Source organism: Hordeum vulgare, chromosome 7H, assembly GCF_904849725.1.
Source record: "Hordeum vulgare subsp. vulgare chromosome 7H, MorexV3_pseudomolecules_assembly, whole genome shotgun sequence".
NCBI classification, from domain to species: domain Eukaryota; kingdom Viridiplantae; phylum Streptophyta; class Magnoliopsida; order Poales; family Poaceae; genus Hordeum; species Hordeum vulgare.
The window spans coordinates 525,093,980-525,121,878 of NC_058524.1; positions in this window are offsets into that span (position 1 = coordinate 525,093,980).

Sequence of the window (27,899 nt, forward strand, 5' to 3'; positions counted from 1 at the left end):
AAACTTAAAAATATGATTTCCGATTTTTTCAAAAAATGAGCTCCGTCCTCCAAAAAGCATTTCCGCACTCTACGCAACTATATTTTATATATAGTTTGGTTTTGGTTGTCTGCATTTCTACTGTCTGCTCAGCATCAAGGAAGCAACTTGCTCGCGTTTGGTTGTCTGCCTTAGCCTCTTTCGAAACAGAATTTCGTTCCGTTTTATAGATAAAGCAATGACCAAACAAAAATATACGGTCAGACGATACAAAGTGGAGAGATAGCCCCCTTACAAAGTCGAACCCACAAAGAAATAAAGCACAGTAGGACCCTAGTACAACGCCACGCTACACCGTATACACCTAAGCTTCACGACAACGCCCTCAGCAGGGATGCCTGCACAATGCGTCACCGCCGTCGAGTCCACAATGGACAAAGGTTTTTAGCCAGAGCCCGGACACGGAGGGGAACTCCACGACGATGTCACAAAAAGAGAACGACACCCACGAGCGTTGTCATCGTTGACGCCAGAGCGCAAAGCTTTCGCCCAATAGTTCTCGCGTGTCACCACGAGGTCTTCAGGAGATGCGTGACGAGTTCAGATCCACAGATCTGGATCGAGGCGCCACCACGGAGACCAAGAGCGCGCCTCAGCTACCTAGAGCCCCGCCTCTTGCCGCCCACATGACCAAGAGACAATGCCACCACCGCCAACATGGCGCCCGCCGGAGAGCCGATGATAGGTCTCCAACGTATCTATAATTTTTTATGGTTCCATATTATTATCTTGTCAAGTTTGGATGTTTTTTATGCATTTTATATCTTTTTTGGGACTAACCTATTAACTCAGTGCCAAGTGTCAGTTCCTGTTTTTCCGTGTTTTTGACTTTTTTAAAGGAGAACATTAAACGGAGTCCAAACGGCATAAAACCTCCGGAAAGATTTTTTCCGGAACAAAAGATACGCAGGGAACTTGAGAACCAAGGCAAAGGGCTCCGGGGGAGGCCACAAGCCCCCTAGCCACGGCCTGGGGGCGCCTAGCAGGCTTGTGGGCCCCTCATGGCTCCTTTGCCCTACCTCTTCCGCCTATAAATTCCCTAAAAATCCGAAACCACGGGAGAGAGCCACAAAAATACTTTTCCGCCGCCGCAAGCTTCTGTCCCCGCAAGATCCCATCTGGGGCACGTTCTGGTGCCCTGTCGGAGGGGGGATTCGGACACGGAGGGCTTATTCATCAACACCATTGCCTCTCCGATGATGCGTGAGTAGTTCACCACAAACCTTCGGGTCGATAGCTAGTAGCTAGATGGCTTCTTCTCTCTCTTGGATCTTCAATACAAAGTTCTCCATGATCTTCATGGAGATCTATCCGATGTAATCTTATTTTGCGGTGTGTTTCTCGAGATCCGATGAATTCTGGATTTATTATCAGATTATCTATGAATCATATTTGAGTTTCCTCTGATCTCTTATATGCATGATTTCATATCCTTGTAATTCTCTTCGAGTTGTGGGTTTCGTTTGGCCAACTTGATCTACAATTCTTGCAATGGGAGAAGTGCTTGGTTTGGGTTCATACCGTGCGGTGACCTCACCCAGTGACAGAAGGGGTAGCAAGCACGCATCGTGTTGTTGCCATCAAGGGTAAAAAGATGGGGTTTATATCTATTGCATGAATTTATCCCTCTACATCATGTCATCTTGCTTAAGGTGTTACTCTGTTTCTTATGAACTCAATACACTAGATGCATGCTGGATAGCGGTCGATGTGTGGAGTAATAGTAGTAGATGCAGAAAGTATCAGTCTACTTGTCTCGGACGTGATACCTATATGTATGATCATTGCCTTAGATATCGTCATGACTTTGCGCGGTTCTATCAATTGCTCGACAATAATTCGTTCACCCACCGTAATATTTGCTATCATGAGAGAAGCCTCTAGTGAACACGATGGCCCCCGGGTCTACTTCAAATCATATTATCAGCTCTACACTTTTACTTTGTTGCACTTTCCACCTTCAGATCTCACCTTGCAATCAATCGTGAAGGGATTGACAACCCCTTTGTAGCGTTGGGTGCAAGTTTGTTGTTTTTGCACAGGTACTTTGGAGACTTGCCTTGATACTCCTACTCCATTGATACCTTGGTTCTCAAACTGAGGGAAATACTTACTACTACTGTGCTGCATCACCCTTTCCTCTTCAAGGGAAAAACCTACGCAAGCTCAAGAGGTAGCAAGAAGAATTTCTGGCGCCGTTGCCGAGGAGTATCAAGTCAAGAATAGTCTTCCTTCAACGTGTCAATTTCTGGCACCGGGGACTATTCTCAGTGAAGCTTATCCAAGTAACTGTCGCAAACTCATCTCTTGCATTTACTTTTTTGCCTTTTGCCTCTTGTTTTCCTCTCCCCCACTTCTGAAAAACAAAACTTTACAAAAATATTTGCCTTTTTCGTTTGCCTTTCCTTTGCTTGTGTGCTATGTGCCTTCAATATGCTTGCATCTTGGCTTGCTGAAAATCTATTGATATGGATCCTCATCCACTTGCTAATCTCTTTAAGAGATCCAGTTATGTTGATCCAACTGCTAGTGAGTTTTCTGCACTAGATTATCTTTATGGAGTTTTGCTTGAGATGCGTGAATCTGAAAATAGTGATGAAGAAATTTATGAAGTGATTCACGAGGGCTCCTTGAATGAAAAGCATGATTGCAATGATTTCACTATAAATTCTATTAATGACAATCATGCTAAAACTATGCAAAACCCTAAGCTTGGGGATGCTAGTTTTGCTATGTCCACTACTTGTTGCAGTGATCATGATTGGGGTAATGATTTTTCTTATGATCTTGAAAATTTGTTTAAGCCTCATAATGAATATGATATTTTCAATATTATTGAAAGTGGGTTTGGAGAAGTCATGACTTTAGTTGATGATAATCCCACTATTTGTAAAGAGCGTCAACTTTGCATGCATGTGGATCATGAAAAGAATATCCTATGTGATAGCTATATTGTTGAATTTGAATATGATCCCACATGTAATTGTTATGAGAGAGGAAAATATTGTGGTAGAAACTTTCATATCACTAAATCACCTCTCGTTATGTTGAGATTGCTATTGTCTCTTTCTTCTTCCTTGCATTTGGTAACTATTGGTTGTCTTGACAATATGTTTTCCTATAAAATGCCTATGCATAGGAAGTATGTTAGACTTAGATGTGATTTTCACATGCTTTATGATGCTCTCGTTGTGCTTCAATTCTTATCTTTTGTGTGAGCATCATTGAATTATCAATGCCTAGCTAAGGGCGTTAAACAATAACGCTTGTTGGGAGGCAACCCAATGAATTTATCTTTGCTTTTTGATTTCTGTTTTGTTGTGTCCACACCATCATAATTCTGTTATGATTGTGTTTTTTGTGTTTCTTTTTGTGTTTGAGCCAAGTAAAACCTTTATGACTAGTTTTGGTGATGGTTGTTTGATCTTGCTGAAAAAGACAGAAACTTTGCGCTCACGAAATTATTTTTCATTCCTATCCATAAAGAGCTTTTGAGTTGATTCTTTTTGCTGCTGGTTTATATTCCAATTTCACAAATTGTCATAATTGTTCAGAATTTTTGAGATAACAGAAGTATACGAAATATACAGATTGCTACAGACTGGTCTGTTTTTGACAGATTCTGTTTTTGTTGCGTTGATTGCTTATTTTGATGAAACTATGGATAGTATCAGGGGGTACTAGCCATGGAAAAGTGAGAATACAGTAATCTAACACCAATATAAATATAAATCAAGTTTTCTACAGTACCTAAAGAGTTGGTAGTTTGTTTTCTTGTGCTAATGATATCACGAGTTTCTGTTTAAGTTTTGTGTTGTGAAGTTTTCAAGTTTTGGGTGATGTTCTTATGGACAATGGGATAAAGAGTGGAAAGAGCTCAAGCTTGGGGATGCCTAAGGAATCACAAGCCAAATTCAAGGACACCAAAAAGCCTAAGCTTGGGGATGCCCCGAGAAGGCATCCCCTCTTTCGTCTTCAATCCAGCGGTAACGTTACTTGGAGCTATATTTTTATTCACCACATGATATGTGTTTTGCTTGGAGGGTCGTGTATTATAGGAGTCTTTTCTTTTTGTTGTGTCAAAATCATCCTTGCTGCACACCTTTTTGAGAGATACATGCACTCATCGTGAATTTGCTAGAATACTCATTGAGCTTCACTTATTTCTTTTGAGTTAGGCAATTTATCTCGCGTGTGCTTCACTTATATCTTTTGAGCTAGATAACTTTTCTCTAGTGCTTCACTTAGATCGTTTTAGAGCACGGCGGTGTCATATTTTGGAGAAATAAAAACTCTCGATCTTCACTTATATCTTTTTGAGAGTGCTCTCTCTGAGTAACTTGGTAGTTGGCGTGTGCCATGAAAGAGTCCTAAAGATGATAGGCATCCAAAGAGGATATAATAAAACTTCCATATTCATGTGCATTGATTAGTAAAGATAAGTTTGATTCCTCTCAATTACTTTTGAGATATGGATATGGTAATATTAGAGTTATGTTAGTAGGGTGTTGTGAATCTAGAAATACTTGTGTTGAAGTTAGTGATTCCCGTAACATGCACGTATGGTGAACCGCTATGTTAGGAAGTAGGAGCATAATTGATTTATTGATTGTCAACCTTTGTGTGGCGATAGGGGTCGCGCGATGGTTAACACTTACCAACCCTTCCCCTAGGAGTATGCGTTTAGCACTTTGATTCGATTACTAATAAAACTTTCGCAAGAAGTATATGAGTTATTCATGACTAATGTGAGTCCATGGTATAAATGCACTTTCACCTTCCACCGTTGCTAGCCTCTCTAGTGCCGTGCAACTTTCGCCGGTGCACAAAACCACCATATACCTTCCTCAAAACAGCCACCCTACCTACCTATCATGGCCTTTTCATATCCATTCCGAGATATATTGCCATGCAACTCCCACCGTTACGTCTCATGACTTTTGCCGTCACTTTCATATTGCCATTGCATGATCGTAAGATAGCTAGCGAGATGTTTTAACGGCATACGCTAAGCTAGATCATTGCACATCCCGGCACACTGCCGGAGGCACTTCCTATAGAGTCATCATTGCTCTAAGTATTGAGTTGTGAGTAAATAAAAGTGTGATGATCGTCATTATTAGAGCATTGTCCCATGTGAGGAAATAAAACAATATATGAAAAGAGGCCAAAGACCCCAAATAAAAAAGGAGAGAAAAAGAGAGAAGGGACAATGCTACTATCTTTTTCCACACTTGTGCTTCACAATAGCACCATGTTCTTCATGATTAAGAGTCTCTTGTTTTGTCACCACCATATACTAGTGGGAATCTTCATTATATAACTTGGCTTGTATATTCCAATGATGGGCTTCCTCAAAATTGCCCTAGGTCTTCGTGAGCAAGCAAGTTGGATGCACACCCACTAGTTCTCCTTTTGAGATTTCACACACTTATAGCTCTAAGTGCATCCGTTGTATGGTAATCCCTACTCATTCACGTTGATATCTATTGATGGGCATCTCCATAGCCCGTTGATATGCCAAGTCAATGTGACCATCTCCTCCTTTTTTTTGCCTCACAACCTCCACCACACTCTATTCCACCTATAGTGCTATATCCATGACTCACGCCCATACATTGCGTTAGAGTTGAAAAAGGTTTGAGAAAGTAAGAGTGCGAAAACAATTACTTGGCCAATACCGGGGTTGTGCATGATTTAAATTCGTTGTGTGGGGATGATGGAGCATAGCCAGACTATATGATTTTGTAGGGCTAACTTTCTTTGGCCTTGTTATTTCAAAAGTTCATGATTACCTTGCTAGTTTGCTTGAAGTATTATTGTTTTCATGTCAATAGCAAACTATTGTTTTGAATCTTACGGATCTGAACATTCATGTCACATGAAAGAAGTTGCAAAGGACAAATATGTTAGGTAGCATTCCACATCAAAAATTCAATCTTTATCACTTCCCTACTCGAGAACGAGCAGGAGTTAAGCTTGGGGATGCTTGATACGTCTCCAACGTATCTATAATTTTTGATGGTTACATGCTATTATCTTGTCAACTTTGGATGTTTTGTATGCATTTTATATCTTTTTTGGGACTAACCTATTAACTCAGTGCCAAGTGCCAATTCCTGTTTTTTCGTGTTTTTGACCTTTTTCAGAGGAGAATATTAAATGGAGTCCAAACGGAATAAAACCTCCGGAAAGACTTTTTCCGGAACAGAAGATACGCATGGAACTTGAGAACCAAGGCAAAGGGCTCCGAGGGAGGCCACAAGCCCCCTAGCCGCGGTCTGGGGGAGCCTAGCAGGCTTGTGGGCCCCCGTGGCTCCTTTGCCCTACCTCTTCCGCCTATAAATTCCCTAAAAATCTAATACCACGGGAGAGAGCAATGAAAATACTTTTTTGCCGCCGCAAGCTTCTGTCTCCGCAAGATCCCATTTGCGGCACGTTCTGGTGCCCTGCCGGAGGGGGGATTCAGACACAGAGGGCTTCTTCATCGACACCATTGCATCTCGATGATGCGTGAGTAGTTCACCACAGACCTTCGGGTCCATAGCTAGTAGCTAGATGGCTTCTTCTCTCTCTTGGATCTTCAATACAAAGTTCTCCATGATCTTCATGGAGATCTATCCGATGTAATCTTCTTTTGCAGTGTGTTTGTCGAGATCCGATGAATTGTGGATTTATGATCAGATTATCTATGAATCTTATTTGAGTTTCCTATGATCTCTTATATGCATGATTTCATATCCTTGTAATTCCCTTCAAGTTGTGGGTTTAGTTTGGCCAACTTGATCTACAATTCTTGCAATGGGAGAAGTGCTTGTTTTGGGTTCATACCGTGCGGTGACCTCACCCAGTGACAGAAGGGGTAGCGAGGCACGCATCGTGTTGTTTCCATCAAGGGTTAAAAGATGGGGTTTATATCTATTGCATGAATATATCCCTCTACATCATGTCATCTTGCTTAAGGCGTTACTGTGTTTGTTATGAACTCAATACACTAGATGCATGCTGGATAGCGGTCGATGTGTGGAGTAATAGTAGTAGATGCAGAAAGTTTCGGTCTACTTGTCTCGGACGTGATGCCTATATGTATGATCATTGCCTTAGATATCTTCATGACTTTGCGCGATTCTATCAATTGCTCGACAGTAGTTCGTTCACCCACCGTAATATTTGCTATCATGAGAGAAGCCTCTAGTGAACACTATGGCCCCCGGGTCTAGTTCACATCATATTTTCAGCTCTACACTTTTACTTTGTTGCACTTTCCACCTTTAGATCTCACCTTACAATCAATCGTGATGGGATTGACAACCCCTTTGTAGCGTTGGGTGCAAGTTTGTTGTTTTTGCGCAGGTACTTTGGAGACTTGCCTTGATACTCCTACTGGATTGATACCTTTGTTCTCAAACTGAGGGAAATACTTACTGCTATCGTGCTGCATCACCCTTTCCTCTTCAAGGGAAAAACCAACGCAAGCTCAAGAGGTAGCAGCCGACCATGCGGACCACCTTCCACGGCCGTCGCCCCGGCATCCGTGCCACGAGACATAGTGGACCGCTCGGTTCACCATGCACAGAACACGGTTGGTGGAGCCCGGCATCATCCACCAGGCTAGGGTCGGCGCCACCACCGTAGGGGCACCCACGCGTGAAGTCCCCGCCAACACCGATGGGCTGGTGGAGACATGGCCCACTGGCTGCCGACGGCCATCGTCGAGCCATCAACTCCGATGACGCCTGGTACGTCCATTTTGCATCTTGTTCTGCTACTCTTATTTATAGTGTTTTTATGCATTATACGACTTTATGGAGTAATTCTAATGCCTTTTCTCTCATAATATGCAAGGTTTATACCAAGAGGGAGAATGCCGGCAGATGAATTCTGGACCTTAAAAAGCTACGTCACAGATACCTATTCTACACATTTCCAAATGGGGCTGAAACTTCATGATGATTTTTTATGGAAAGAAGTGTCGGAGGGGGGCTACCAGGTGCCCACTAGACACCAGGGTGCGCTAGCCCCCTGGTGCGGCATCGTGGCTAGTGGGCTACCCAGCCTAGCTCTGGCGACCATCTTCTGGTATAAAATCTCTTTTGACGTGAAAAAAATCAGGAGAGGACTTTCGGGACGAAGCGCCACCGTCTTGATGCGTAACCTGGGCAGGAACACTTTTGCCCTCCGGCGGAACAATTCCACCGGAGGAACTCCCCCTTGATGGGGAAATCGAGGCCATCGTCGTCACCAACAACCGTCTCATCTTGGGGAGGCATAGCATAGTATTAAGAATAAATTCTAACCACAACATTAAACATAGGGATCCAAATCAGCCCCTTACAGAATAACCATGGTCAATAAATTCTGTAAGGGGCTGATTTGGATCCCTATGTTTAATGCTATGGTTAGAATTTATTCTTAATACTTTTCTCGTAGTTGCGGATGCTTGTGGGAGGGTTAATCATAAGTGGTAGGCATGTTCAAATAAACAACACCCAAGCATCAGTCCATCCACATATCAAATTATCAAAGTAACGAACACAAATCAACCCGACATGACGAAAGTGACTAGATGAAATTCACGTGTGCACTCAAGAATGCTCTGCCTATTATAAGAAACTGTTCTGGCCTGTCCTTTTCCACAAAAGGATTGGGCTATCTTACTGCACCTACTCTTACTATTGCTATTTGTCACTTGTTAGAGTTATCTTGCTATCACAACAACTTGTTACCGCTATTTGAGTGCTTGCAGAAATTACCTTGCTGAAAACCGCTTGTCATTTCCTTCCGCTCCTCGTTGGGTTCGACACTCTTACTCATTGAAAGTAATAATATTGATCCCCTATACTTGTGGGTCATCAAGGCTCTTTTCTGGCGCCGTTGATGGGGAGTGAAGCGCCTTTAGTAAGCGGAATTTGGTAAGGGAAAAATTATATTACGTGCTGAAATTTATTGTTACTTGTCACTATGGAAAGTAATCGTTTGAGGGGTTTGTTCGGGGTATCTTCACCTCGACCGGAAACACCAAGAGTTGTCCCTCAACCTGCTGAGCCTACTGAAAATGTTTATTATGAAATTCCTTCGGGTATGATAGAGAAACTGCTAGCTAATCCTTATGTAGGAGATGTAACAAAACATCCCGATATACACCTAATCTATGTGGATGAAGTTTGTGAATTATTTAAGCTTGTACGTTTATCCATATATTAAGTTAAGAATAAGGTTTTCCCTTTATATCTGGGGGGGGCATTGACATGGCATAGGCTATGTGATGATACATGATCTTGGAACTGGAATCGTTTGCAGTTGGAATTTCACCAAAACAATTGTCCTATGCATCTTGTTCATCATGATCGGAATTTTATCTACAATTTTTGGCCTCGTGAAGGAGAAAATATCGCTCTAGCTTGGTAGAGGCTGAAGACAATGTTATATTCATGCCCCAATCATGAGCTCGCGAGAGAAATTATTATTCAGAATTTTAATGCTCGGCTTTCTCATAATGATCAAACCATGATCGATACTTCTTGTTCTAGTTCTTTTATGAAGAAGAATTTTGAATTCAGGTGGGTTCTTTTGGAAAGAATTAAACACAACTCTGAAGATTGGGAACTCGATGAAGGTAAAGAGTCGGTGATACGTCTCCAACGTATCTATAATTTTTGATGGTTCCATGCTATTATCTTGTCAACTTTGGATGTTTTATATGCATGAATATGCTATTTTTTTTTGGACCAAAAGAGACCCCCGAAGGTTTGGAAGAAGGCCAGAAGAGCCACGAGGGAGTCACAAGCCCTGACGCCACCACCACCCCCCTAGGTGGCGCACGGCAGGCTTGTGACCTCCTCGTGGGCCCAACCGACGTAATTCCACCGCCATAAATTCCTATAAATTCAGAAACGCCCAAAAAGAAACCTAGATCGGAGTTCCGCCGCCGCAAGCCTCTATAGCCACAAAAAACCAATCTGGAGCCCGTTCCAGCACCCTGCCGGAGGGGGAATCCATCTCCCGTGGCCATCTTCATCATCCCGGCGATCTCCATGACAAGGAGGGAGTAGTTCTCCCTCGGGGCTGAGGGTATGTACGAGTAGCTATGTGTTTGATCTCTCTCTCTCTCTCGTGTTCTTGAGATGTCTTGATCTCGATGTACCATGGGCTTTTCTACTATAGTTAGATTTTATGATGTTCTTCCCCCTCTCCCTCTTGTAATGAATTGAGTTTCCCCTTTGGAGTTATCTTATCGGCTTGAGTCTTTGAGAACACTTGATGTATGTCTTGCACGTGTCTATCTGTCGTGATCAACTTGCGGGTTTGTGACAATTGGGAACCTATGCATATGGGTTGGCACACGTGGATTCATGTGAGTACCTGATGTATGTTTTGGTGATCAACTTGTGGGTTCGTGACATTGGAAACCTATGCACAGGGGTTGGCACACGTTTTGACTCTCTGGTAGAAACTTTGGGGCACTCTTTGAAGTTCTATGTGTTGGTTGAATAGATGATTCTGAGATTATGTGATGCATATCGTATAATCATGCCCACAGATACTTGAGGTGACAATGGAGTATCTAGGTGACATTAGGGTCTTGGTTGATATGTATCTTAAGGTGTTATTCTAGTACGAACTCTATGATGGATCGAACGGAAAGAATAGCTTCGTGTTATTTTACTACGTACTTTTGAATAGATCGATCAGAAAGAATAACTTTGTGGTGGTTTTGTACCCGACAATAATATCTTCGTTTGTTCCCCATTATTAGTGACTTTGGAGTGACTCTTTGTTACATGTTGAGGGCTAGTTATATGATCCAATTATGTTATCATTGTTGAGAGAACTTCACTAGTGAAAGTATGAACCCTAGGCCTTGTTTCCACGCATTGCAATACCGTTCGTGCTCACTTTTACCATTTGTTACCTTGCTGTTTTTGTAATTTCAGATTACAAAAACCTATATCTACCATCCATATTGCACTTGTATCACCATCTCTTCGCCGAACTAGTGCACCTATACAATTTACCATTGTATTGGGTGTGTTGGGGACACAAGAGACTCTTTGTTATTTGGTTGCTGGGTTGCTTGAGAGAGACCATCTTCATCCTACGCCTCCCACAGATTGATAAATCTTAGGTCACCCACTTGAGGGAAAATTGCTATTGTCCTACAAACCTCTGCACTTGGAGGCCCAACAACATCTACAAGGAGAAGGTTGCGTAGTAGACATCAAGCTCTTTTCTAGCGCCGTTGCCGGGGAGGTTAGCGCTTGTAGGTATATCTTTAGATCTTGCAATCGAATCTTTTTGTTTCTTGTTCTTTCTCTAGAAAACTACAAAAAAATGGAATTGGGGATGCCTCATATGCTCCATCTTTTCAATGTCTTTCGTGAGCATGATGGAAGGAAAATTGTGCTCAAGTGCTGAAAGAAGAATTACATAGAATGCTTGGCATAGAATATGTGAATGATGAGCATGATTGCAATGTTCTTAGCATGAATTATTTGAATACCCATGATGCTAATGATATGCAAAGCCACAAGCTTGGGGATGCTATATTTGATGAAGATGATCTTTTTAGTTCTTCCACTTTGAATGATCAAAATTATTTTGATGAAAGCATGCCCCCTATCTATGATGATTATTGTGAGTATAATTATGCTTTAAAGAAGAGGGATGATAAAACTTGTCATACTCTCGAGAACCCCTTTGCTAAACCTTGCTTTTTCATTGTGGACACAATTTGTAGTGCTCAAGTCTTTTACGATACCCCCACTACTATTCTTGAGAATAGATTTCCTTATGTGGAGAGTAGTAAAATATCTATGCTTGTAGATCATGAAAAGAAAGCCTTAGGTGCTGGTTATATTGTTGAATTCATTCATGATGCTACTGAAAATTACTATGAGAGAGGATCATATGCTTCTACTTATTGCAATAGTATCAAGCTTCCTCTCTATATGTTGAATTTTTTGAAGCTATGCTTGTTTTTCCTTCCTATGCTAGTTGATTCTTGCTCCAATAAATTGTTTGATCACAAAATCCCTATGCATAGGAAGTGGGTTCGACTCAAATGTGCTAGCCATTTGCTCCATGATGCTCTCGTTGTGTTTCAATCCTTACCTTTTATGTGAGCATCATTGAAATCAATGCCCAGCTAAGGGCATTAAACGATAGCGCTTGTTGGGAGGCAACCCAATGAATAAATTTTTCTTTGATTTTTTGCTTCCTGTTTTGTTTTCTCCACACCATCATAATTCTGTTATGATTGTGTATTTTGTGTTTCTTTTTGTGTTTGTGCCAAGCAAACCGTTATGATTAGTCTTGGTGATGATTGTTTGATCATGCTGGAAAAAGACAGAAACTTTGTGCTCACGAAAATAATTTTCGTTTTTATTCTGTAAGAGATTTTGAGTTGATTCTTCTTGCTGCTGATTTCTATGCAATTTCTTCAGACTGTCATAATTTTTCAGATTTTTTGATGTACCAGAAGTATATGAAGTATACAGATTGCTACAGACTAGTCTGCTCTTAATAGATTCTGTTTTTGTTGAGTTGGTTGCTTATTTTGATGAAACTATGGATAGTATCGGAGGGTACTAGCCATGGAAAAGTGAAAATACAGCAACCCAACACCAACATAAGTAGATTTAAGTTTTCTACAGTACCTAAGGAAGTGGTGATTTGCTTTCTTATACTAATGATATCACGAGTTTCTGTTTAAGTTTTGTGTTGTGAAGTTTTCAAGTTCTGGGTGAAGTTCTTATGGACAAAGAGATAAAGAGTGGGAAGAGCTCAAGCTTGGGGATGCCCAAGGCACCCCAAGTTGATTCAAGGATGCCGAAAAAGGCGAAGCTTGGGGATGCCCCGGGAAGGCATCCCCTCTTTCGTCTTCAATCCATCGGTAATGTTACTTGGAGCTATATTTTTATTCACCACATGATATGTGTTTTGCTTGGAGCGTCTTGTATCGTAGGAGTCTTTTATTTTTTTTTGTCACAAGCTTCCTTTCTGCACACATAGAGAGAGAGACATGCACTCACCGTGATTTTGTCGAGCTTCACTTATATCCTTTGGTAACCAATTCAGCTCACATGTGCTTCACTTATATCTTTTGAGCTAGATACTTTTGCTCTATGTGCTTCACTTATATCTTTTAGAGCCCACCAAAAAAATGAGAGAAAAAGAGAGAAGGGACAATGCTACCACCTTTCCACACTTGTGCATATTAAGCACCATGATCTTCATGATTGAGAGTCTCTCGTTTTGTCACCACCATATAGCTAGTGGGAAATTTTCATTATATAACTTGGCTTGTATATTCCTATGATGGGATTCCTCAAAATTGCCTTAGGTCATCGTGAGCAAGCAAGTTGGATGCACACCCACTAGTTTTCTTTAAGAGCTTTCACATACTCCTAGCTCTAGTGCATCATTTGTATGGCAATCCCTACTCATTCACGTTGATATCTATTGATGAGCATCTCCATAACTCATTGATATGCCTAGTCAATGTGACCATCTTCTCCTTGTTTGCCTTGCAACCTCCACCACACTCCACACCACTTATAGTTCTAAAACCATGGCTCACGCTCATGTATTGCGTGAGAGTTGAAAAAGTTTGAGAAAGTAAAGGTGTGAAAACAATTACTTGGCCAATACTGGGGTTGTGAATGATTTAAATTTGTTGTGCAAGGATGATAGAGCATAGCCAGACTATATGATTTTGTAGGGATAACTTTCTTTTGGCCTTGTTATTTTGAAAGTTCATGATTACCTTGCTAGTTTGCTTGAAGTATTATTGTCTCCACATCAATAGCAAACTATTGTTTTGAATCTAACGGATCTGAACATTCATGTCACACAAGAGGAGTTACAAAGGACATCTATGCTAGGTAGCATGAAAACATCAAAAAATTCATTCTTTATCACTTCCCTACTCAAGGACGAGCAGGAGTTAAGCTTGGGGATGCTTGATACGTCTCCAACGTATCTATAATTTTTGATGGTTCCATGCTATTATCTTGTCAACTTTGGATGTTTTACATGCATGAATATGCTATTTTATATCTTTTTTGGGACTAACCTATTAACTTAGTGCCAAGTGTTGGAAATATGCCCTAGAGGCAATAATAAATTAGTTATTATTATATTTCTTAGTTCATGATAATCGTTTATTATCCATGCTATAATTCTATTGATTGGAAACACAATACTTGTGTGGATACATAGACAAAACACTGTCCCTAGTAAGCCTCTAGTTGACTAGCTCGTTGATCAAAGATGGTCAATGTTTCCTGGCCATGGGCAAGTGTTGTCACTTGATAACGGGATCACATCATTAGGAGAATCATGTGATGGACTAGACCCAAACTAATAGACGTAGCATGTTGATCGTGTCATTTTGTTGCTACTGTTTTCTGCGTGTCAAGTATTTGTTCCTATGACCATGAGATCATATAACTTACTAACACCGGAGGAATACTTTGTGTGTATCAAACGTCGCAACGTAACTGGGTGACTATAAAGATGCTCTACAGGTATCTCCGAAGGTGTTCGTTGAGTTAGTATGGATCGAGACTGTGATTTGTCACTCCGTATGACGGAGAGGTATCTCGGGGCCCACTCGGTAATACAACATCACACACAAGCCTTGCAAGCAATGTGACTTAGTGTAAGTTGCGGGATCTTGTATTACGGAACGAGTAAAGAGACTTGCCGGTAAACGAGATTGAAATAGGTATGCGGATACTGACGATCGAATCTCGGGCAAGTAACATACCGAAGGACAAAGGGAATGACATACGGGATTATATGAATCCTTGGCACTGAGGTTCAAACGATAAGATCTTCGTAGAATATGTAGGATCCAATATGGGCATCCAGGTCCCGCTATTGGATATTGACCGAGGAGTCTCTCGGGTCATGTCTACATAGTTCTCGAACCCGCAGGGTCTGCACACTTAAGGTTCGACGTTGTTTTATGCGTATTTGAGTTATATGGTTGGTTACCGAATGTTGTTCAGAGTCCCGGATGAGATCCAGGACGTCACGAGGAGCTCCGGAATGGTCCGGAGGTAAAGATTGATATATAGGAAGTCCTGTTTTGGTCACCGAAAAAGTTTCGGGCTCATCGGTAGTGTACCGGGAGTGCCGGGAGGGGTGCCGGGGACCATCGGGAGGGGTGTCACGCCCCAAGGGGTCTCATGGGCTATGGGAAGAGATAAACCAGCCCCTAGTGGGCTGGAATAAGTTCCCACTAAGGCCCATAAGGTTTGAGAAGGAAAAAACACAAGGTGGAAAGAGTTTCCAAGTGGGAAGGTGGAATCCTACTCCAAGTAGGATTGGACTAGGACTCCTCCACCTCCAATTTCGGCCAAACCTTGAGGGTTTGAGGCTGCCTCTTCCCTCCCCCTCCCTCCTATATATACTGAGGTATTAGGGCTGATTTGAAACAACTTTTTCCACGGCAGCCCGACCACATATCTCCACGGTTTTACCTCTAGATCGCGTTTCTGCGGAGCTCGGGCGGAGCCCTGCCGAGACAAGATCATCACCAACCTCCGGAGCACCGTCACGCTGCCGGAGAACTCTTCTACCTCTCCGTCTCTCTTGCTGGATCAAGAAGGCCGAGATCATCGTCGAGTTGTACGTGTGCTGAACGCGGAGGTGCCGTCCGTTCGGTACTAGATCGTGGGACTGATCGCGGGACGGTTCGCGGGGCGGATCGAGGGACGTGAGGACGTTCCACTACATCAACCGCGTTCACTAACGCTTCTGCTGTACAGTCTTCAAGGGTACGTAGATCACACATCCCCTCTCGTAGATGGACATCACCATGATAGGTCTTCGTGCGCGTAGGAAAATTTTTGTTTCCCATGCGACGTTCCCCAACAGTGGCATCATGAGCTAGGTTCATGCGTAGATGTCTTCTCGAGTAGAACACAAAAGTTTTTGTGGGCGGTGATGTGCGTTTTGCTGCCCTCCTTAGTCTTTTCTTGATTCCGCGGTATTGTTGGATCGAAGCGGCTCGGACCGACATTACTCGTACGCTTACGAGAGACTGGTTTCATCGCTACGAGTAACTTCGTTGCTCAAAGATGACTGGTGGGTGTCAGTTTCTCCAACTTTAGTTGAATCGGATTTGACCGAGGAGGTCCTTGGATGAGGTTAAATAGCAACTCATATATCTCCGTTGTGGTGTTTGCGTAAGTAAGATGCGATCCTACTAGATACGCATGGTCACCACGTAAAACATGCAACAACAAAATTAGAGGACGTCTAACTTGTTTTTGCAGGGTATGCTTGTGATGTGATATGGCCAACGATGTGATGTGATATATTGGATGTATGAGATGATCATGTTGTAATAAATAATATCGACTTGCACGTCAATGGTACGGCAATCGGCAGGAGCCATAGGGTTGTCTTTATACTAACGTTTGTGCTTGCAGATGCGTTTACTATTTTGCTAGGATGTAGCTTTAGTAGTAATAGCATGAGTAGCACGACAACCCCGATGGCGACACGTTGATGGAGATCATGATGATGGAGATCATGGTGTGACGCCGGTGAAAAGAAGATCGTGCCGGTGCTTTGGTGATGGAGATCAAGAAGCACATGATGATGGCCATATCATGTCACTTATGAATTGCATGTGATGTTAATCCTTTTTGCACCTTATCTTGCTTAGAACGACGGTAGCATTATGAGGTGATCTCTCACTAAAATTTCAAGACGAAATTGTGTTCTCCCCGACTGTGCACCATTGCGACAGTTCTTCGTTTCGAGACACCACGTGATGATCGGGTGTGATAGACTCAACGTTCACATACAACGGGTGCAAAACAGTTGCACACGCAGAACACTCGGGTTAAGCTTGACGAGCCTATCATGTGCAGACATGGCCTCGGAACACATGAGATCGAAAGGTCGAGCATGAATCATATAGTTGATATGATTAGCATAGAGATGCTTACCACTGAAACTATTCTCGACTCACGTGATGATCGGACTTGAGATAGTGGATTTGGATCATGTACCACTCAAATGACTAGAGAGATGTACTTTTTGAGTGGGAGTTCTTAAGTAATATGATTAATTGAACTAATTGTCATGAACATAGTCTAATGGTCTTTGAGAATTACGATGTAGCTTGCGCTATAGCTCTACTGTTTTTATATGTTCCTAGAGAAAATTTAGTTGAAAGTTGATAGTAGCAAACTTTGCAGAGGATTGTCCTCGTTGCTGCGTAGAAGGCTTATGTCCTTAATGCACCACTCGGTGTGCTACACCTCGAGCGTCGTCTGTGGATGCTGTGAACATCTGACATACACGTTTCTGATGACTACACGATAGTTCAGTGCAAAATACTTAATGGCTTAGAAGCAAGGCGCCGAAGACGTTTTGAGACGTCACGGAACATAAGTGATGTTCTAAAGAGATGAAATTTTGATTTCATGCTTGTACCCTTGTTAAGAGGTACGAGACCTCCGACAAGATTCTTTGTCCACAAAGTAAAGGAGAAAAGCTCAATAGTTGAGCGTATGCTCAGATTGTCTGAGTACGACAATCACTTGAATCAAGTGGGAGTTAATCTTCCAGATGAGATAGTGATGGTTCTCCAAATTCACTGCCACCAAGCTGTGAGATCTTCGTGATGAACTATAACATATCAAGGATAGATACAATGAGCCTTGAGCGATTCGCGATGTTTGACACTGCGAAAGTAGAAATCAAGAAGGAGCATCAATAGTTGATGGTTTGTAAAACCACTAAGTTTCAAGAAAGGCAAGGGCTAGAAGGGATACTTCGTGAAACAGCAAAACAGTTGCTGCACTAATGAAGAGACCCAAGGTTAAACCCAAACCCGAGACTAAGTGCTTCTGTAATGAGGGGAACAGTCACTGAGGCGGAGCAACTCTAGATACTTGGTAGATAAGAAGGCTGGCAAAATTCGAAAGAAGTATATTTGATATACATGATGTTGATGTGTACTTTACTAGTACTCCTAGTAGCATGAGGGTATTGGATACCGGTTCGGTTGCTAAGTGATTAGTAACACGAAATGAAAGCTACGACATAAACGAAGACTAGCTAAAGGCGAGGTGACGATACGTGTTGGAAGTGTTTCCAAGGTTGATATGATCAAACGTCGCACGCTCCCTCTACCAGCGGGATTGGTGTTAAACCTAAATAATCGTTGTTTGGTGCTTGCGTTATGCATGAACATGATTGGATCGTGTTTATTGCAATACGATTATTCATTCAAAGAGAATAATGGTTACTCTATTTGCTTGAATAATCACCTTCAATGGTTTATTGAATCTCGATCGTAGTGTTACACATGTTCATAAAATTGGTGCCAAAAGATACGAGTTAATGATGATAGTACCACTTACTTGTGGCACTGCCGCTTGAGTCATGTTAGTATAAATTGCATGAAGAGGCTCCATGCTGATGGATCTTTGTACTCACCTGATTTTGAATCACTAGTGACATGCAAATCATACCACATGAGCAAGGCCTTGTTTTCATTGAGATGAAACAAGATAGTAACTTGTTGGAAGTGATACATTTTGATGTATGCAGTCCAATGGGTGCTGAGGCACGCAGTGGATATCATTATGTTCTTACTTCAATGATGATTTGAGTAGATACTAGAGTATTTACTTAATGAATCACAAGTCTGAAATATTGAAAAGTTCATTTCTGTTTCGGAGTGAAGTTCGTCGTAACAAGAGGATAAACTGTCTACGATATGATCATAGAAATGAATATCTGAGTTACGAGTTTTGGTACGCAGTTAAGACACTGTGGAAATTGTTTCGCGGTTCATGTCACCTAGAACATCATAGTGTGATGATGTGTCTGAACGTCATAGCCACACACTATTTGGTATGGTGCATGCTATGATGGCTCTTATCGAATTGCCCCTATCGTTTATGGGTTAAGCATTAGAGACAACCGCATTCACTTTAAATAGGGCACTACGTATTTCCGTTGAGATGACACAGTATAGACTGAGGTTTAGAGAAATCTAAACTGCCGTTTCTTGAAAGTTTGGGGTTTCGACACTTATGTGAAAAAGTTTCAGTGTGATAAGCTCGGACCCAAAGCGGATAAATGCATCTTCATAGGATATCCAAAACAGTTGGGTACATCTCCTATCTCAGATCCAAAAGCAAAGTGTTTGTTTCTAGAAACGGATCCTTTCTCGAGGAAAGGTTTCTCTCGAAAGAATTGAGTGGGAGGGTAGTAGAACTTGATGAGGTTATTGAACCATCACTTCAACCAGTGTGTAGCAGGGCGCAGGAAGTTGTTCTTGTGGCGCCTACACCAATTGAAGTGGAAGCTGATGATGGTGATCATCAAGCATCGGATCAAGTTACTACAAGCCTCGTAGGTCTACAAGGTCGCGTACTACTGCAGAGTGGTACGGTAACCCTGTCTTGGAGGTCATGTTGTTGAGCAACAGTGAACCTACGAGTTATGGAGAAAGCAATGGTGGGCCCGGATTCCGACAAATGGCTGGAAGCCATGAAATCCGAGAGAGGATCCATGTATGAAAACAAAGTGTAGACTTTGGAAGAACTACTTGATGGTCATAAGACTATTGAGTAAAGATGGATCTTTGAAACGAAGACAGACAATGATGGTGACAAGTCACTATTAAGAAAAGCTCGACTTGTCGCAAAGATGTTTTCGACAAGATCAAACAGTTGACTATGATGAGACTTTCTCACTCATAGCGATGCTAAAGGTCTGTTAGAATTATGTTAGTTGTTGATGCATTATTTATGAAATATTGCACGTAGGATGTCAAAATATTGTTTCCTCGACGGTTTCCTTGAGCAAACATTGTATGTGATACAACCAGAAGGTTTTGTCGATCCTAAAGATACTAGCAAGTATGCAAGCTCCAGTGATCCTTCAATGGACTGGTGCAAGCATCTCGGAGTTGGAATATACACTTTGATGAGATGATCAAAGATTTTGGGTGTGTACAAGGTTTATGAGAAACTTGTATTTCCAAAGAAGTGAGTGGGAGCACTATAGAATTTCTGATAAGTATATGTGGTTGACATATTGTGGATCAGAAGTAATGTAGAATTTCTGTAAAGCATACAAGGTTGTTTGAAAGGAGTTTTTCAAAGGAATACCTGGATTGCGCTACTTGAACGTTGAGCATCAAAGATCTATGGAGATAGATCGAAAGCGCTTAATAGAAGTTTCAACAAGATGCATGCCTTGACAAGTTTTTGAAGGAGTTCAAAATAGATCAGCGAAGAAAGAGTTCTTGGTTGCGTTGTGAGGTGTGAATTTGAGTAAGACTCAAAACCCGACCACGGCAGAATAAAGGGAATAGACGAAGGTCGTCTTCTATGCCTTAGCCGTAGAATCTAAAGTATGCCATGCTGTGTACCGCACCTGATGTGTGCCTTGACTCAAAGTCTGTTGAGAGGTACAGAGAGTGATCCATGTTTGAATCACTAGCAGCGGTCAAAATTTATCCTTAGTAACAAATGGACTAAGGAATTTTTCTCGATTATGGAGCTGGTTAAAGAGTTCGTCGTAAAGGGTTACGTCGATGCAAGCTTTGACACTAATCCGAATAACTATGAGTAGTGAAACGGATTCATATAGTAGAGTAGATATTTGGAGCATTTCCGAATAGCACGTAGTAGCAGCATCTATAAGATGACATAAAGATTTGTAAAGAACGCACGGATCTGAAAGTTTCATAACCGTTGACTAAAACCTCTCTCACGAGCAAGACGTGATCAGACCCCATAACTATATGGGTGCTGGATTCGTTGGAATCACATGGTGATGTGAACTAGATTATTGACTCTAGTGCAAGTGGGAGACTGTTGGAAATATGCCCTAGAGGCAATAATAAATTAGTTATTATTATATTTCTTAGTTCATGATAATCGTTTATTATCCATGCTATAATTCTATTGATTGGAAACACAATACTTGTGTGGATACATAGACAAAACACTGTCCCTAGTAAGCCTCTAGTTGACTAGCTCGTTGATCAAAGATGGTCAATGTTTCCTGGCCATGGGCAAGTGTTGTCACTTGATAACGGGATCACATCATTAGGAGAATCATGTGATGGACTAGACCCAAACTAATAGACGTAGCATGTTGATCGTGTCATTTTGTTGCTACTGTTTTCTGCGTGTCAAGTATTTGTTCCTATGACCATGAGATCATATAACTTACTAACACCGGAGGAATACTTTGTGTGTATCAAACGTCGCAACGTAACTGGGTGACTATAAAGATGCTCTACAGGTATCTCCGAAGGTGTTCGTTGAGTTAGTATGGATGGAGACTGGGATTTGTCACTCCGTATGACGGAGAGGTATCTCGGGGCCCACTCGGTAATACAACATCACACACAAGCCTTGCAAGCAATGTGACTTAGTGTAAGTTGCGGGATCTTGTATTACGGAACGAGTAAAGAGACTTGCCGGTAAACGAGATTGAAATAGGTATGCGGATACTGACGATCGAATCTCGGGCAAGTAACATACCGAAGGACAAAGGGAATGACATACGGGATTATATGAATCCTTGGCACTGAGGTTCAAACGATAAGATCTTTGTAGAATATGTAGGATCCAATATGGGCATCCAGGTCCCGCTATTGGATATTGACCGAGGAGTCTCTCAGGTCATGTCTACATAGTTCTCGAACCCGCAGGGTCTGCACACTTAAGGTTCGACGTTGTTTTATGCGTATTTGAGTTATATGGTTGGTTACCGAATGTTGTTCAGAGTCCCGGATGAGATCCAGGACGTCACGAGGAGCTCCGGAATGGTCCGGAGGTAAAGATTGATATATAGGAAGTCCTGTTTTGGTCACCGAAAAAGTTTCGGGCTCATCGGTAGTGTACCGGGAGTGCCGGGAGGGGTGCCGGGGACCATCGGGAGGGGTGTCACGCCCCAAGGGGTCTCATGGGCTATGGGAAGAGATAAACCAGCCCCTAGTGGGCTGGAATAAGTTCCCACTAAGGCCCATAAGGTTTGAGAAGGAAAAAACACAAGGTGGAAAGAGTTTCCAAGTGGGAAGGTGGAATCCTACTCCAAGTAGGATTGGAGTAGGACTCCTCCACCTCCAATTTCGGCCAAACCTTGAGGGTTTGAGGCTGCCTCTTCCCTCCCCCTCCCTCCTATATATACTGAGGTATTAGGGCTGATTTGAAACAACTTTTGCCACGGCAGCCCGACCACATATCTCCACGGTTTTACCTCTAGATCGCGTTTCGGCGGAGCTCGGGCAGAGCCCTGCCGAGACAAGATCATCACCAACCTCCGGAGCGCCGTCACGCTGCCGGAGAACTCTTCTACCTCTCCGTCTCTCTTGCTGGATCAAGAAGGCCGAGATCATCATCGAGTTGTACGTGTGCTGAACGCGGAGGTGCCGTTCGTTCGGTACTAGATCGTGGGACTGATCGCGGGACGGTTCGCGGGGCGGATCGAGGGACGTGAGGACGTTCCACTACATCAACCGCGTTCACTAACGCTTCTGCTGTACAGTCTACAAGAGTACGTAGATCACACATCCCCTCTCGTAGACGGACATCACCATGATAGGTCTTCGTACGCGTAGGAAAATTTTTGTTTCCCATGCGACGTTCCCCAACACCAAGTGCCAGTTTCTGTTTTTGTCCGTGTTTTTGGCCCATTTTCAGACGGAGCCCAAATGGAATGAAACTTTACGATGATTTTTTTTTGGACCAAAAGAGACCCCCGAAGCTTTGGAAGAAGGCCAGAAGAGCCACGAGGGAGTCACAAGCCCTGACGCCGCCACCACCCCCCTAGGTGGCGCAGGGCAGGCTTGTGACCTCCTCGTGGGCCCAACTGACGTAATTCCACCGCCATAAATTCCTATAAATTCAGAAACCCCCAAAAGGAACCTAGATCGGGAGTTCCACCGCCGCAAACCTCTGTAGCCACCAAAAACCAATCTGAGCCCGTTCCAGCACCCTGCCGGAGGGGGAATCCATCTCCGGTGGCCATCTTCATCATCCCGGCGATCTCCATGACGCGGAGGGAGTAGTTCTCCCTCGGGGCTAAGGGTATGTACAAGTAGCTATGTGTTTGATCTCTCTCTCTCTCGTGGTCTTGAGATGTCTTGATCTCGATGTACCATGGGATTTGCTAATACAGTTGGATCTTATGATGTTCTTCCCCCTCTCCCTCTTGTAATGAATTGAGTTTCCCCTTTGGAGTTATCTTATCGGATTGAGTCTTTGAGAACACTTGATGTATGTCTTGCACATGTCTATCTGCTGTGATCAACTTGCGGGTTTGTGATAATTGGGAACCTATGCATATGGGTTGGCACACGTGGATCCATGTGAGTACTTGATGTATGTTTTGGTGATCAACATGCGGGTTCGTGACATTGGGAACCTATGCACAGGGGTTGGCACACGTTTTGACTCTCTCGTAGAAACTTTGGGGCATTCTTTGAAGTTCTATGTGTTGGTTGAATAGATGATTATGAGATTATGTGATGCATATCGTATAATCCTGCCCATGGATACTTGAGGTGACAATGGAGTATCTAGGTGACATTAGGGTCTTGGTTGATATGTATCTTAAGGTATTATTCTAGTACAAACTCTATGATGGATCGAACGGAAAGAATAGCTTCGTGTTATTTTACTACGGACTCTTGAATAGATCGATCAGAAAGAATAACTTTGTGGTGGTTTCGTACCTGACAATAATCTCTTCGTTTGTGCCCCGCTATTAGTGACTTTGGAGTGACTCTTTGTTACATGTTGAGGGCTAGCTATATGATCCAAATATGTTATCATTGTTGAGAGAACTTCACTAGTGAAAGTATGAACCCTAGGCCTTGTTTCCATGCATTGCAATACCGTTCGTGCTCACTTTTACCATTTGTTACCTTGCTGTTTTTGTAATTTCAGATTACAAAAACCTATATCTACCATCCATATTGCACTTGTATCACCATCTCTTCGCCGAACTAGTGCACCTATACAATTTACCATTGTATTGGGTGTGTTGGGGACACAAGAGACTCTTTGTTATTTGGTTGCAGGGTTGCTTGAGAGAGACTATCTTCATCCTACGCCTCCCACGGATTGATAAACCTTAGGTCACCCACTTGAGGGAAAATTGCTTCTGTCCTACAAACCTCTGCACTTGGAGGCCCAACAACGTCTGCAAGGAGAAGGTTACGTAGTAGACATCACTCGGCTATAAAACTTAAGCTCGATTGTGTTAAATCCTTTATGAACACCAATACTTTCAGTTATTTTAGCACTAAATATGGACTTGACTCTGAGATAGTAGCCTCATTTTGTGAAACCTTTGCTGCTCTTGTTTATCTCCCAAAAGAAAAATGGTTTAAATATCATCCACCTATTAAACAAGAAGTTGAAGAACCAATTAAAGTTGAGGATGAAACTATCATTTACAATGCTGACCTAGTTGTGCCCATAACTTATATTGAGAAACCACCTTTCCCTATTAGGATAAAGGAACATGCTAAAGCTTCAACCATGGTCAACAAAAGCTATGTTAAAGCAACCAAACCCTCTAATAAAATCAAGGTAGAACCTAGTATTGCTATGGTTAAAGATCTCTTGGTCGATAATATCGATGGGCATGCTATTTATTTCTGTGATGAAGCTGCTAGAATTGCCAAACCTGATACTAAAGGTAAAAATAGACATGTTCTTGGCATGCCTGTAGTTTCAGTCAAAATAGGAGATCATTGTTGTCATGGTTTATGTGATATGGGTGCTAGTGTTAGTGTTATCCCTTTTACCTTATATCAGGAAGTTATTCATGAGACAACACCTGCTGAATTAGAAGACATAGATGTTACCATTAAACTTGTTAACAGAGACACCATCACACCACTTGGGATTGTTAGAGATGTTGAAGTCTTGCGTGGAAAAGTAGAATACCCTACTGATTTTCTAGTACTTGGCTCACCACAATATGATTTTTCTCCCATCATATTTGATAGACCCTTCTTGAATAGTGTCAATGCTCAAAATAGATTGCAAAAAGGAAACTGACAGTGTTAGTTTTGGTGGTATGTCTCATGAGTTTCATTTCTCCAAGTTTAGTAAGCAACCCCATGATAAAGAATAGTCTAGTAAAGATGAAATAATTGGTCTTGCTTCTATTGCCATTCCTCTTACTCATCCATTAGAACAATATTTTCTAGACCATGAAAATGATATGCATATGCGTGAAAGAAATGAACTAGATAATATGTTCTTTGAGCAAAAACCTATCCTTAAACACAACTTGCATGTTGAAACTCTACAAGGTCCTCCTCCACACATGGGTGATCTTGTGTTTGAATTTAAGCAATTACCTCACACTTTGAAATATGCTTATCTTGATGAAAAGAAGATATATTATGTTATTATCAGTGCTAACCTTACAGAACATGAAGAAGAAAAATTGTTAAAAACTCTAAGGAAGCACCGAGTTGCTATTGGGTATAGTCTTGATGATCTTAAGGGCATTAGTCCCACTCTCTGTCAGCACGAGATTAATATGGAACCACATGCCAAACCCGTTGTTGATCACCAACAAAGATTAAGTTCCAAAATGAAAGAAGTGGTAAGAAATGAAATATTAAAGCTTCTGGAAGCAGGTATAATTTATCCCATAGCTGATTGTAGATGGGTATGCCCCGTTAATTGTGTCCATAAGAAAGGAGGTATTACTGTTGTTCCTAATGATAATAATGAACTCATTCCACAAATAATTGTGACTGGCTACAGAATGGTAATTGATTTTAGAAAATTAAACAAGGCTAATAGAAAAGATCATTACCCTTTACCTTTAATAGACCAATGTTAGAAACATTATCGAAGCACACACATTTTTGCTTTCTAGATGGTTATTCTGGTTTCTCTCAAATACCCGTGTCACAACGTGATCAAGAGAAACCACCTTTACCTGCCCTTTTGGAACCTATGCTTATAGACGTTGCCTTTTGGATTATGCAATGCACCTCCTACCTTTCAAAGATGTATGACTGCTATATTCTCTAATTTTTATGAAAAGATTGATGAAGTTTTCATGGATGATTTTTCCATTTATGGAACTTCTTTTGAAGAATGCTTAAGCAACCTTGATTGAGTTTTGCAAAGATGTGAGTATACTAGTCTTGTCTTGAACTGGGTGAAGTGCCACTTTATGGTAAATGAAGGTATTGTCATTGGTCATAAAAATTTCTGAACGAGATATTGAAGTGGATAAGGCTAAAGTTGATGTAATTGAAAAGATGCCATGTCCTAAAGATATTAAAGGTATCCATAGTTTCCTTGGTCATGTTGGTTTATATAGGAGGTTTATTAAAGATTTCTCTAACATCTCTAGACCTTTTACCAGTTTATTACAAAAAGGATGCTCCTTTGTTTTTTGTGATGACTGTGTTGAAGCCTACAAAACACTTAAGAAAGCTTTAACTTGTGAACCTATTGTTCAACCACCTGATTGGAACATGCCTTTTGAAATTATGTGTGATGTTAGTGATTATGTTGTTGGTGTTGTTCTAGGACAAAGAGTTGATAAGAATTAAACATTATCCATTATGCTAGTAAAACTCTAGATAGTGCCCACAGAAATTATGCTACTATTGAAAACGAATTCTTAGGACTTGTATTTGCTTGTGATGAATTCAGATCTTACATTGTTGATTCCAAAGTAATTGTTCACACTGATCAAGATGATATTAAATATCTTATGGAAAAGAAAGATGCTAAACCTAGACATATTAGGTGGGTTTTTTTGTTACAAGAATTTTTTTTGCATATCATTGATAGGAAAGGAGCTGAAAACCCCGTAGTTGATAACTTGTCTAGGTTAGAAAATGTTGTTGATGACCCACTACCTATTGATGATAGCTTTTGTGATGAACAACTAGTTGTGGTCAATGTCTCTCATAACACACCGTGGTTTGCTGATTATGCTAATTACATTGTTGCTAAATACATACCACCTAGTTTCACCTATCACCAAAAGAAAAAAACGCTTCTTTGATTTAAGACATTATTTTTGGGAGGACTCATACGTCTCCAACATATCTATAATTTATTGTTGTTCCATGATGTTATATTATCATTCTTGGATGTTTTATGATCATTTTATAGCAAATTTATGTCATTTTATGGGATTAACCTATTGACATAGTGCCTAGTGCCAATGGTTGTTTTTTGTTGTTTTTTCCTTCGCACAAAATCCATATCAGATGAGATTCAAATGTCACAAAACTTTACGGAGATATATTTTGGACCAGAAAGAAACTTGAGAGGCAAGAATGAGCAGCAGACGAGTCCCAGGGGGCCAACTAGACATCAAGGCACGCTAGAGGCCCCTGCGTGACCTGGTGTCTACTGAGGCCCTCGGGCATCTCCTCCATCGCCTCTGAGCTCTATAAATACCCCAATAATCAGAACCGTACAGGAGTCAACGAAAAATCATTTCCGCAGCCGCAAGTTCCAGAGCCACGAAATCCAATCTAGAGCTCGTTCTGGAGAGGAACATGATCACGGAGGGGTTCAACATCCTCATTGGTGCTCCTTCGATGATGCATGAGTAGTTCATATCATACATACGGGTCCGTAGGCAGTAGCTAGATGACTTTCTCTCGCGTTTTGTTTCTCAATACAATGGTCTCGTGGAGATCCATATGATGTAACTCTTTCTTTTGCGACGTGTTTCTTTGGGATCCGATGAATTGTGTATTTATGATCAGATCTATGAAAACATATTCATGCTTGATTATTATAGCCTCGTATTTCTTCTCTGATATTTGGTTTTTGTATGGCCAACACGATCGTTTATGTTGC